At 40.5% G+C, this 12,001-nt stretch overlaps 1 protein-coding gene and 1 pseudogene across 1 annotated transcript in view; one reads left to right on the top strand and one right to left on the bottom strand.

Annotated features, from left to right (window-relative positions):
* Window positions 1-12,001, bottom strand: part of Mrps9 (mitochondrial ribosomal protein S9) — a 52,118-nt gene that overhangs the window by 28,018 nt on the left and 12,099 nt on the right. The window lies entirely within an intron of this gene.
* On the top strand, window positions 9,845-9,963 carry LOC116899892 (annotated as a pseudogene).

The raw sequence follows: 12,001 nt of genomic DNA, 5'->3' as shown, positions 1-12,001 counted from the left end.
AAATACCTTGATTCAGAACTGAAACCTGTGATTTAATTCAGTCTCTCAGATCACAGATTTCCTTCTTCACAGGCCTTAAAGGACACAGTTATTTAGCAGTAAGATTAACAATAAAATTCCCAAAGAAATGAACTATTTACCTTGGTAAGTTTTATTTAACAAATATTTATCCCAACCTGATTGTAGACACTTGCCACTTTAGAAAGGTAAGAAAGATATGGTCTCCAACTTCATTCTGTCAGGAGACAAAAGAGTCTACGGTGTCAGACTCAGGGCCGATGTCACATAAACATCAGTTCACTGCTACGGCAGCACCTCCCACCTGATTTTCCTACCACTCAGCTCCTTCTTTCTGACAAGGACCTGTGCTTACTATCTGCTACACTACAGTTGTGCTTCCCCTTCCCATGCATGTGCTCCAGTTCCCTCTCCTCATCCATGGGTGGGATGCTCTGCACACTCTCCCCTGCTCTACCATTTGTCACAGTAGAGCCCTCTTCCCATCCTGTCACTGTCAGCACAGTCCATGTGACTTATGGCTACCACAAAGGCTCCTTAACATTCCAACAGCTGTCACATTTGTGAGCAGACTGATGCAAATGAGCCATCTCAATTAGACTGCCCACATCAGGGTGGCATCCAGGCCACCACATAATTCTCAGTTCCCAACTCAGCCCTGCCCTTAGGTATCCCATCTACTTCCTGTTTTCTGTCCTGCCTCACTACTCAATCCTGCAACTGATGAACCAAAACTGTTCAGAGAAGAAGTTTACTTGGCTTACAGTTTCAAAGGGATAGAGTCTGTCAGGCAGGGAGATGTGGCTGTGAGTGGCAGGCATGGTGACCAGAGCTGGAAGCTGAGGGTGTACATCCTGACTCTGAAATGTAAACTCTCAAAGCCTTCCTCCAGCAGGCCACACCTCCTAAGCCTCCCAAAATCTCATAATCTTTCTAAGAAATTTATTCTGAAGATTACTTAAACTCAGAAACAGCTAGTCTTTTAGATGAAACCACATGTGTTCGCCACCACACCCAGGGAGTTACTTCAAATAAAGTAATTATTACAAAGAATAAATAACAAATACTGTCGGGGACAAAAAGCTGTTATCAAATGAATTTTTTAAAACTAGGGTTAAAGATTATGTTCCTCAAAACATCTACGTTGGCATAACAAATAATGTAAAATTTCAACATTATGCTAGGTGATGTCTGCTCAGCCGGAGCCCACAGGGGGAGAGTGTTGAGGGACAGAAACGCTGTGCTGTCCTGAGCTGCCTGCTCACTTCCTGCTCCTGACTCCCCAGTGCTGTGGGAGCTGGTGGTCATGACAGAGTATACTGTCATGTACCCTTCAAGAATCTTACAAAAGGGGGTGTTTCATTTCCAAACTGTGCCTTACATCTAATTGACCAAGTTTGCCAACTACAACAGAAGTAACCAAAATTCTGTAATTCTCTTCCTAAGCAATCTACACTGAACACAGTTACACTGAACAGTTACTTAAACTAGGAAAATAACACATTTTCCACAAAAAGAAAACTGGGGGTGTCAGCTGGAACTCTACCAACAATTCCTCAAATAGCTTCAAATGATACACATAAACACACAGTCCCAAAATTTGTGTGAATGGCAAAGTTCTCTGATGTTTTAAAGTAATGCCACATGTTAAGAAATTGTTACACATAAAATTTAGGTTCAATAACTGGCTGCCCTCCCATTTCCAAAACACACCCACACCCACACACCCCCCCACACACACACACACAGAGAGAGAGAGAGAGAGAGAGAGAGAGAGAGAGAGAGAGCACATTCAGTTTAAGCACACAAAGGCCCTTTAAATATTTAGTGCAAACACTATAGTATGATGTGGATGCCTAATCTAATCCCAAACAAATGGGCTGACCAAAAAGACAAAGAATGTAAACTGCAAAATGTAAGTCATGTGACAAAGTTAACATCATTAGCCAAGTATCTCTTTTCTAAATACGTAATTTTTGTTTCAATCATAATATCGGCAACTTAACAGTTTCCTAAAATGAAAGCACTGTACATTCTTAGGCTTCCGTCAAAAGTATGAGCAAACTGTGGGCTCAGCCAGGAAGCACTGGGTCAGGAATGCAATCTCTATTAATTAGGTATCCCAGCTGGGCAGTGGGTTTGCAGCTGTTAACTTGATCAATGACTTACCTAAATGTCATCTCTACTGATTCGCTTATAAATTACCAGCAAGTGAGACTAATGTACAGGTGCTAATTTATTTAAACTGTTCTCCACAGTTCTACATAGCTTTATAAACTGCATCTGGCACCTAATGTTAGCTGTCAGTTGTACTTAGACATGCCTGTCCTAACGACTCTGTTCATTAGAAGTGAGCACAAATTATGAAATATTGTGAAAAATGATACATCAAATGGAATGGGCACAGCAAATCAATTAGAGAAACTTCATACAGCACATTCACACTAAGGAGAATAAAACATTCTGGTTTAGAAGGAGGTCTATAATACCAATTAAAAAGTAATTGGTAGACTTCAGCAGTGCTATACATCAGTTTGCTGGCTTTCTTCCTGAAATTCTACAGTAATGTAGAACTTAACTTCTAATTCCCAAACAAAGGCATTAGTAAATACAAGTACCCATCTGTATTCACCATAGTTAATACTAAGCCAATATCTCCAACCTAAAATTTATCACCACTATGTGCTCAGTCAAAAGGAAAATACAGTATGACAGCACGACTGTAGTACAACAGTTTTCTGATGTAAGAGACTCACTAACACCTTACAGACTGGCAGGCCAGTAGTCAGTGTTGCTCATGTCTGCTCTAGCTGGACAATGTGTCCCAGCGCCCAGAAGATCTACAAGTCCTGGATCACACCGTTCACCAGCCCATCTCTGCCTCGGTTCAGGAAGGAAACTGGATGTGCACTGTCAAATGCCCCACACCCATGCACTCTTACTTCCTTACAGCTTTCACAGTCCACAGAGATGCCTCTTCTCCAACTCCTTCCCACTACATAAACCCACTCAGCCCACTGTTCTACCTGACATAATTTTACAAACCCACTGTAGGCCGTGGTCTACACAGTGAGTTCTAGAACAGCCAGGGCAACAACACACATACCACCAAATGTTTCCAATATCTGACCTTCTTCTCCTCCAGTTTCTAGTGTTCTAAGCAGTCAAGACCAGTTCAGTGGGTGAAGGCCAAGGGTTCTTATGCTTCTTTTTAATATAACTCTTAGTTAGTAGGCAAAAAATAAATTATTATATTGAAGTAAGGGAAAATCTCCACCTGTCAATTATTAATTTCACTTTAATTTGCTATTATCTAAGATGACGGCTGAAAGATGGTTCAGTAGTTAAGAGCACTGGATGCTTTTTCGGAGGACCCCATTTGATTCCCAGCACCCACATGGTAGCTCACAGCCTTCTGTAACTCCAATCACAAGGGGATCTAACATCCTCATTTAGCCTTCACAGGCACTGTATGCACAGATATACATGCAGGCAAATCACTCATACACATAAAATAAAAATAAGAAAAACCTCAAAAAAATTAAAAAATACATTCCCACATAAATTTAATAAAAAGATTAAGAACAGTTACAGCAAAGTTTTTTAAATGTTTGTTTTTGTTTCAGACAGGGTCTGCTGTAGCACTTGGTATATAACAAATACCCCAGAACTCCTAATCCCTCTCCCAGATACTGGGATTGCAGGCTTGTACCAGCATAGTTAGATGTAGCAAGTACTTACTAAAAAATTCCAAACATATATTACTGTAGCCTTAAAAATAACACATCCCCTAAATGATATAATTCTAAAGTTAATACAAGTAGTGACAAGAACTGTTTTTCATCAGATTTATCAGATTTCTTTTTATTTTTGCTATGACACTTAGTACCCTTTAAAATGCCTTATAAGAAACAATAGTAATATTAACTGAATATAATTTTCACACATAAATTATATAGGCAACATTCAATGAAGCTAGATTTCTATTCAAGCTCGATTCTCTAAGGTAACTTTGTAAAGTAGAAATAATTGCTCTCCTATGTAATTCACAGTACTAACATATTCAGTTATGCCAGAAGCTAAGCTAGAAGTGGATCACAGACAAGACACAGACAGGAAAAGAGGGCAAGAATCAGTAACAAAGAGCAAATTCGTTCATAATGGGGCAAACATGCACTACCCGCTAGGAGTCAGCAGCCAGAGTGGAAAGGGAAATCCTGAGGCAAACACTAAGCTCATTCTGCTCTACGAAACGAGACAGCAATTGACTTCAGAAGCTGCAAACCCAAACACTGATCTTGAGAACTGCTCAAAGCACAGCCTTCAGATAAGGCTCACTGCTGAGGACACCTCAGGGCTGTTGGTGAAGATTATATGTGACAGCAGATCAAGCTCCTTGACAGCATCTCACACATAGTTTTTTGATATATGCTAGTGCTTTCCTTTAACTGGAAAAATTCACTTTTGTGAAATATTAAACTCCTGACCATAGTAAAAAAGGGAAAATTTACAGTATTTTCTTTTAATTAATATGTTAGAAATAAACACCTATTAGAGAAAAGCACTATGATGTTTAAGTACGTAACAGCAAATGCAATGACTGCTTAAAAATTTTGTTTTTGATAAGTTGCTTTTGTCTTTGGAAATACCTAAGCAGCTTTTCATGAGGAATTTGCCAAATACAGCTCATCACCTCTACTGTCCCCCTTTCAGTGTGTACATATACCCACGCCTCTTATAGGATAAGAGGAAACGGAAACCATTCTGAGTAGATAACTGAATGCTCTGATGAGAGCTGGCTGTCACTGTCAGCGGCTGCTTTTACATCTCCTTCTAAAATGCCAAAGGGAATCCACTAAATTAACAAAAGGCCAAGAGTTAATTGTAATAAAATGTGAGACTCAGTGAAGCTGATCCATCACATGCAGCAGAGTCTAGCACTGCAGAATTATATCGCTGGTATCGAGGAAATGGCAAACACTCACTTCCATATGGCTTTTGGATATGGATCTAGGCAAGCCACACCATCCTACAGGAAACCAGGAAATCAATCAATGGCAACTAACCGTATTCAACAGTATCTCAAGTGGTTCTGCCAAACGCACACTTGAGGAAGGCGCAGTGTGACAAGGTAATCGGGGCATATGTAATGGCTCTGGCTGCAGTAGAAGGCATTTGTTGCTATAATACAGGCGAGAATAGCAACACTGCTCTAGCTGCAGTAAAGGGTATTCGTCACTATAATACTGATGAGAACAATAACATCTTATCGTGCTCCTTATATTCTGATAAGAAAATCAATGTGACCTGTTAAACATCACAGTGCTAGAGACGCTGCAAGGAAGCTTCTCAGCCTAGGTACTATAGCTTCCTGTACTGCTTCAGATCTAACAGGTTTATCACAAATAGAACCAATGTAACAGCAAGATTCTGCACACTGTGCATCTATATTCCTCAGAGAAGTCCAACTCCAGTTTAAAAGCCTATTTTTTAAAGCAATAGGCTATTTTTTTATATTAATTCATGATTTCATTGCTTAATTGGCTAAAGCTGTTATTAAAACAACAGACTAAATGGTTTTCAATTGTGTATCTGTCACTGACACCTCAACAAAAACATTTTATGATACTATATTCCATAAAAAGTTGTTTAAGTTTTAAATGTATTTGCCTAACACATAACATGTTTGGGGGTCCTACTACTTCAGCATTAGCAAAGTAATAAGGAAAACCAATTTCTAAGAAAATATGTAAAGTAACTAATAGTCTCAATGTCCTCTCATTTACCTATGTGAAAATTATAGTTATTGTAAACTTTTAACTAGGTAACTGAATGAAGTTATAGGCCATGTCTACCGTATGTCAACAGTCACCAAAAACAGTTTTAATTTCCCAAACTAATGTTCAAAGTAAACAGTTAAGCAACGAACTAGCAACTTCAAAAAACATAATTCATTTTTAATATAGTATGAAAATGTTTACCTCCCCCTCCATAGATAAACCCTCTTTATTTGACTAAAAAAAAATAAAATAAAATAAGCTGCACAGAAACTATTTTAAAGCCCACAGAGATAACAGCTTTGTTCCAAGGCACAGTAGGTAGACAGCATCTCCTCCCTGCACTCCCAGCACTCTCAGTGGGTTCCAGATTAGGTCACCTGGCAGGCACTCTCAGTGGATTCCAGATTAGGTCACCTGGCAGGCACTCTCAGTGGATTCCAGATTAGGTCACCTGGCAGACCATGGGTGCTTTTCTATTGCCTCTTCACTGTTGGTCATGTTTTTAGAAAACACTTACTCTTTAGATAGAACAGTGACACTGTTGAGTGGTTTTCTTTCTTTCAAAAGACTACTTATGGGGTTGGGGATTTAGCTCAGTGGTAGAGCGCTTGCCTAGCAAGCACAAGGCCCTGGTTCGGTCCCCAGCTCCGAAAAAAAAAAAAGAAAAAAGAAAAAAAAAAAAAAAAGACTACTTATGCTCCATGAACATCAAAAGGTAATTAACATGGACATGTTGGCCCATGCCTATAATCTACCACTGGGGAGGCTGAGGCATATGGATCAGAAGTTCAAAGCCTGGAGATTCCTCAGAAAATTGGACATAGCACTACCTGAGGACCCAGCTATACCACTCCTGGGTATATATCCAAAAGATGCTCCAACATATAACAAGGACACATGCTCCACTATGTTCATAACAGCCTTATTTATAATAGCCAGAAGCTAGAAAGAATCCAGATGCCCTTCAATAGAGGAATGGATACAGAAAATGTGGTACATCTACACAATGGAGAACTACTCAGCTATCAAAAACAAGGACTTCATGAAATTCATAGGCAAATGGATGGAACTAGAAAATATCATCCTGAGGAGGTAACCTAATCCAAATCACAACACACACACACACACACACACACACACACACACACACACACACACACACACACAAAGGTATGCTCACTGATAAGTGGATATTAGCCCAAAAGCTCAAGTTATCCAAGATACAATCCACAGACCACATAAAGCTCAAGAAGAATGGCCATTTAGAGGCTGCCCCACCTAGGGATCCAGCCCATATATATACAACCACCAAAACTAGACAATATTGATGAAGCCAAGAAATGCATGCTGACAGGAGCCCGATATAGCTGTCTCCTGAGAGGATCAGCCAGAGCATGACAAATACAGAGGTGAATGCTAGCAGCAAACCATTTAACTGAGAATCGGGTACCCATTGGAGGAGTTAGAGAAAGGATTAAAGGAGTTATAGGGGTTTGAAACCCCATAAGAACAACAATAGCAACCAACCAGAGCTCCCAGGAACTAAACCACTACCCAAAGAGTACACATGGACAGACCCATGGTTCCAGCTGCATATGTAGCAGAGGATGGCCTTGTTGGGCACCAATGGATGGGAAACTGGGAAAGGGAATACATTTGAAATGTAAATAAAAAAAAAATCCAATAATAAAAAAAGAAGTTCAAAGCCTCAAGCTACATAGAGAAACCTTGTCTCTAAAAATAGGCCCTAAACTCAAAGAGCTATGAACTAGTATCAAACTTGAAAATCCACAGCAAAATGCTTACAAACCAAATATATAAATACATAAAATTACACAAACTGATGGACTGGAATTATCTCATGAACACAGACGTTATTTTAGTGTCTGAGTATTAATTAGCATGATATACTAGGTGGATTAATAGAATAAAAGCCAACATATGGTCACAGAAAAAGTGTTAAGCAGTAGTCATCATGTCAACAACCAAAGATTCAATAAACCAGGTATGCAAAGTAACTTGCCGGATGAGACAGAGCAGCTACGAAGTGCTTGGGGCTAGCTTTCCACGTGACTGTAACCTAATGAACGCTTTCCCGAAGCTCCAGTGCAAGACAGAATGTCTACCTTCGCATTCTACTCCATTAGGAAAAAAGTAGACAAGAAAAGGAAATTAAACGGCATTCAGATGGAAAACAAATACAGCTTTATGTATTTCCTAAGTTTAACAAGAGAAATCCTAGGAAAACTGAACACTCAGTAAGTCATCTCAGCAACACTGCAGACTTAAGGTAAACTTACAAAACAGACATCTTTGTACAAACAAAAATCAATTCTGCATACTTGAAAAATACGAAAGTAAGAAAACAATTCTTCCTTTTTTTTTTTTAAGAAACAATGGCAAAGAAATACGATTAAGAAGCACCAAGTTCAGACTGTGGAAACTACGAAATGCTACTAAGACATACTAAAAACTTAAAGTAACTGACCTATTGTTCTCATAGAACAGAACTGAAACTTTAGGTGGCAACAGTTCCCGACAGCTCTAGGTGGCTTTTTGCAGAAAGCATCAAACTACTTCAAATTTTCATGTAAAGATTCAAGAGGCAGGCAATGACCAGAATTATCTTAGGAGAATGGGAGACAAGAACATCTACATTTTCCTATTTAAAATGTACTACAAAGCTACAACTATCAAAACAGACTTAAACTAGCAGTAGAATAAAAATACTGATAATGAGCTGGGTAGTGATGGTGAACACCTCTATCCCAAGAGAGGCATGCTCTCTATGAGTTCAAGGCCAGATTGGTAGGGTTACACAGAGGAACCCTGTTCTTAAAAACCAAAACAACAGATGAAAGATAGGTAGGTAGGTAGGTAGGTAGGTAGGTAGGTAGGTAGGTAGGTAGATAGATAGATAGAGACAGACAGACAGACAGACAGAGATAGATAGATAGATAGATAGATAGATAGATAGATAGAGATAGACAGAGATAGATAGACAGACAGACAGACAGACAGACAGACAGATAGATAGATAGATAGGAAGAACAGAGGGTTCAGAAATAAAACCTTCACATGTTTATGTACTTGATATTTGGTAAAAATGATGAAGAATTCAATAGATGAAAATAATTCCTTGTAACAAATGATGTTGGAATAACTAAGTATACACATGTAAAAGAAGGTGCTGGATCTTTTCCTTCAACAACTTAAATGTAAGAGGTAAAATCATAAAACCCTGAAATCAAAACAGGAGGGCAAATCTTCATAACTTTAGCTTAGCAATGATAGAAGTAAATATCCAAAAGAAGAGAACAGAAGGTTGACACAACAATGTGCACTCATACATATAGCATACATCCTCACGGCTGCAATATTCCCAAGAGACAAACAGTCCAAACACCCATCAACTGATGGGTAAGTTTTCCACCCCAACAGTGGAAAATCAGTAACACAGAGGAATGGAAATACTGCTACAAACTGAGCAAATATTGAGGTTTTATTTATATAACAATTCCCAAACAAGCAAATGATAGAAAGTAGACACCTAAGTGTAGGTGATATGACTCAGTGGTTAAGAGCACTTATTGTGCTGCAGAGGACCTGGTTTCAGTTGGTGGCTTACTTGGTGTGGTATCTATGATATCCTCTTCTGGTACACACACACACACACACACACACACACACACACACACACACACACACACACACACACACACACACACACACACACACACACACACACACACACACACACACACACAGTCATTTTATATGAGATCATGGTGCCAGTGGGGATTTAGAATCAGTCCTCCATGGTAACTGTACTCAGTCACATGTTGAATAATGTTTAAGTCAATGGCCAAGACCATATATGAAGGTGGTCCCATCAATTATATTAGCTAATAAACCATAATCTTTCAGTTTCCGTAAAAACATTCATTGCAAAAATGACAAAATTATCTAATGATAAATTTCTCAGACTACATTCACATCACTCAGAAAAACTTACAAAGAATACATAAGTAAAAATGTTCTTCTTCCCTGCCTCTAGAAATGTGCAGGTATGACTGCTGTGTCACATATGAGTCAGAGGTGGCAGAGAAGGGAGAGAGGCTATGTCTATCCTAAGTGTTCTGACACAGTGTTCTGGCCTAACATTCCCTGGGAGAGCTGGCCCCACCACTCGCCTGCTACAGAGTGACATGAGTGAGGAAGAGATCACCACCACATGCCTCTTGCTACCAATGGCAGGCAGGAGAACTACCCTGAGGTCATCAGAGCAGGAGACCTGGCCCTGGCCCAGCACTCAGGAGGCAAGTCCTACACCTCATCTGGGCAGCACAGTAGCACTGGCCCTGGATGTGGGCATTATAGGTGAGCCAGGTCCCAAAGGTGTAACTGGGAGAGCCAGCCCGGTCTCTTGTCTGCTGCGGGTAGCATGGATGAGGGGGAAATACCCTTGTCCATTGCCATACAAAGCAGGCAGAAGAGCTGGATCTGGAGTCACGAGGATGGGAAAACTGGCCCTGTACCTTGCCTGGGCAGCAGAGCAGAGCTGGCCCTGGTTGAGGGTTGGCGTGGGTGTTGTTAGTGACCTGGCCCTGAGGGCAGGACAGTAGACGAGCTAATGGGTTGACCAGCTCAGATACCTCTCAGGCCCAGGTTCAGGGCTTTGAATTGGCCCACCCTGACATCTACTCCATTGATGAACTATTGGAGTGCATGAAGGGGTTGGTCCTTCAGATCCAAAGATCTGACACAGGGCAACAGGATGTCCAAGAGGTGTCCCAGTGAAATTCACTAGAGCAGAAGCCAGAGGCCCCACACCAGATCAAAACAAGTCATGGCAATGAACATCTGCAAGCAAGGAGGAGTAGAAAAGGGGTATAGTGTGGGGTACACCACGACACACAGAGCTTCCACAATGAGACTGCTTCCCCCTGTTGGGGAGGAGGCTGCAAGGGAGGAGGGCACGTACAAGTGAAGAGAGAAAGGAGTGGGACTGGGGTGCCGGGTATGATATTCACAAAGAACCAATGCAAAGTTTTAAAAAATGTTATTCTTCAGTTAAAATATAACACAATGTTAGACTTTGCTTTTTAAAAAAAAAAAGATCTAGCTGTAGAGTTGCTAAATTCTCCTGCTTTCTTCTTCGAGGTGTCTAGCAAAGCTAAAAGTACTCCCTCCTAGCCGTCCCCACACTGCATGGCCAGCTAGGGGCACCAAGCCTGAGGTAGTTTTCACCCCTCATCAAAGAAGCTTCTCTTTGCATCAGATGAAGACCATTACAGAGATCTGCAACTGGGTAAAATGTATAAAGTAAGTGGCCATGGTAAACACAACCCCAACAATATCATTGCTAACAAGATTGGCTAACAACACTGCCAGTCCATATGCCAATGTAATTAGGGAAAATTTCACAAGGCCCATCCCTATAGGCAATAGGTGGCTGCTGGGAGTAGCAGGTAGAGGGGGAAAATGGACAAGACAGACAGACACATCAGTTTCTCCCACGGACAAGCCCCTAATAGATTACTCAATCCTAAGTACTATGGTCAGCCCTAAACACAAGTACATAAAAGCAACATTAAACCAACTCAGTAGGGTGTGTGTGTGTGTGTGTGTGTGTGTGTGTGTGTGTGTGTGTGTGTGTGTGTGTAAAGTCAACAAAGAAGTCATGAATTTGAAAGGGAGGAGACATTCAGGAGTTGGAAGGGAAGAGGAAAGGGTAGAAATGATTTTAATAAAAGTACTCATGTTAAAAAAAAAAAAAATCCCGGGCTAGAGAAATGGCTCAGTGGTTAAGAGCACCCGTTGCTCTTGCAGAGTCCCCAAGTTCAGCCTAGCCACCCACATGGTGGCTCACAACCACATGCAACTCCAGTTCTAAGGGATCTGATGCCTTTTTCTAACTTCTATGAGCAGCAATTGTGCCTTGGTAAACATACATACACACAGGCAAAATGCTCAGATATAGAACACATCCCTCATTCAGAAAATTCAAATATATATTCAATAGACACATTGGCAAAGACTTACTTATGGGATTTCCTTGAGTCTATTTCTATTGGCACACGTAATCATCTAAACCACACGACAAAGTAGCATTCCTAAATACTATACCAGTACTTACAGAGGCTTCTACGGCTGTGAACCAAAATCAAGAAAACTCATTTCTGGATAAAACTGAACAGTTT

The sequence above is a fragment of the Rattus rattus genome, chromosome 4 (assembly GCF_011064425.1).
Source record: "Rattus rattus isolate New Zealand chromosome 4, Rrattus_CSIRO_v1, whole genome shotgun sequence".
Classification (NCBI taxonomy): domain Eukaryota; kingdom Metazoa; phylum Chordata; class Mammalia; order Rodentia; family Muridae; genus Rattus; species Rattus rattus.
The sequence above is the reverse complement of the archived record's forward strand: the minus strand, read 5'-3'. Positions and strand labels throughout refer to the sequence as shown.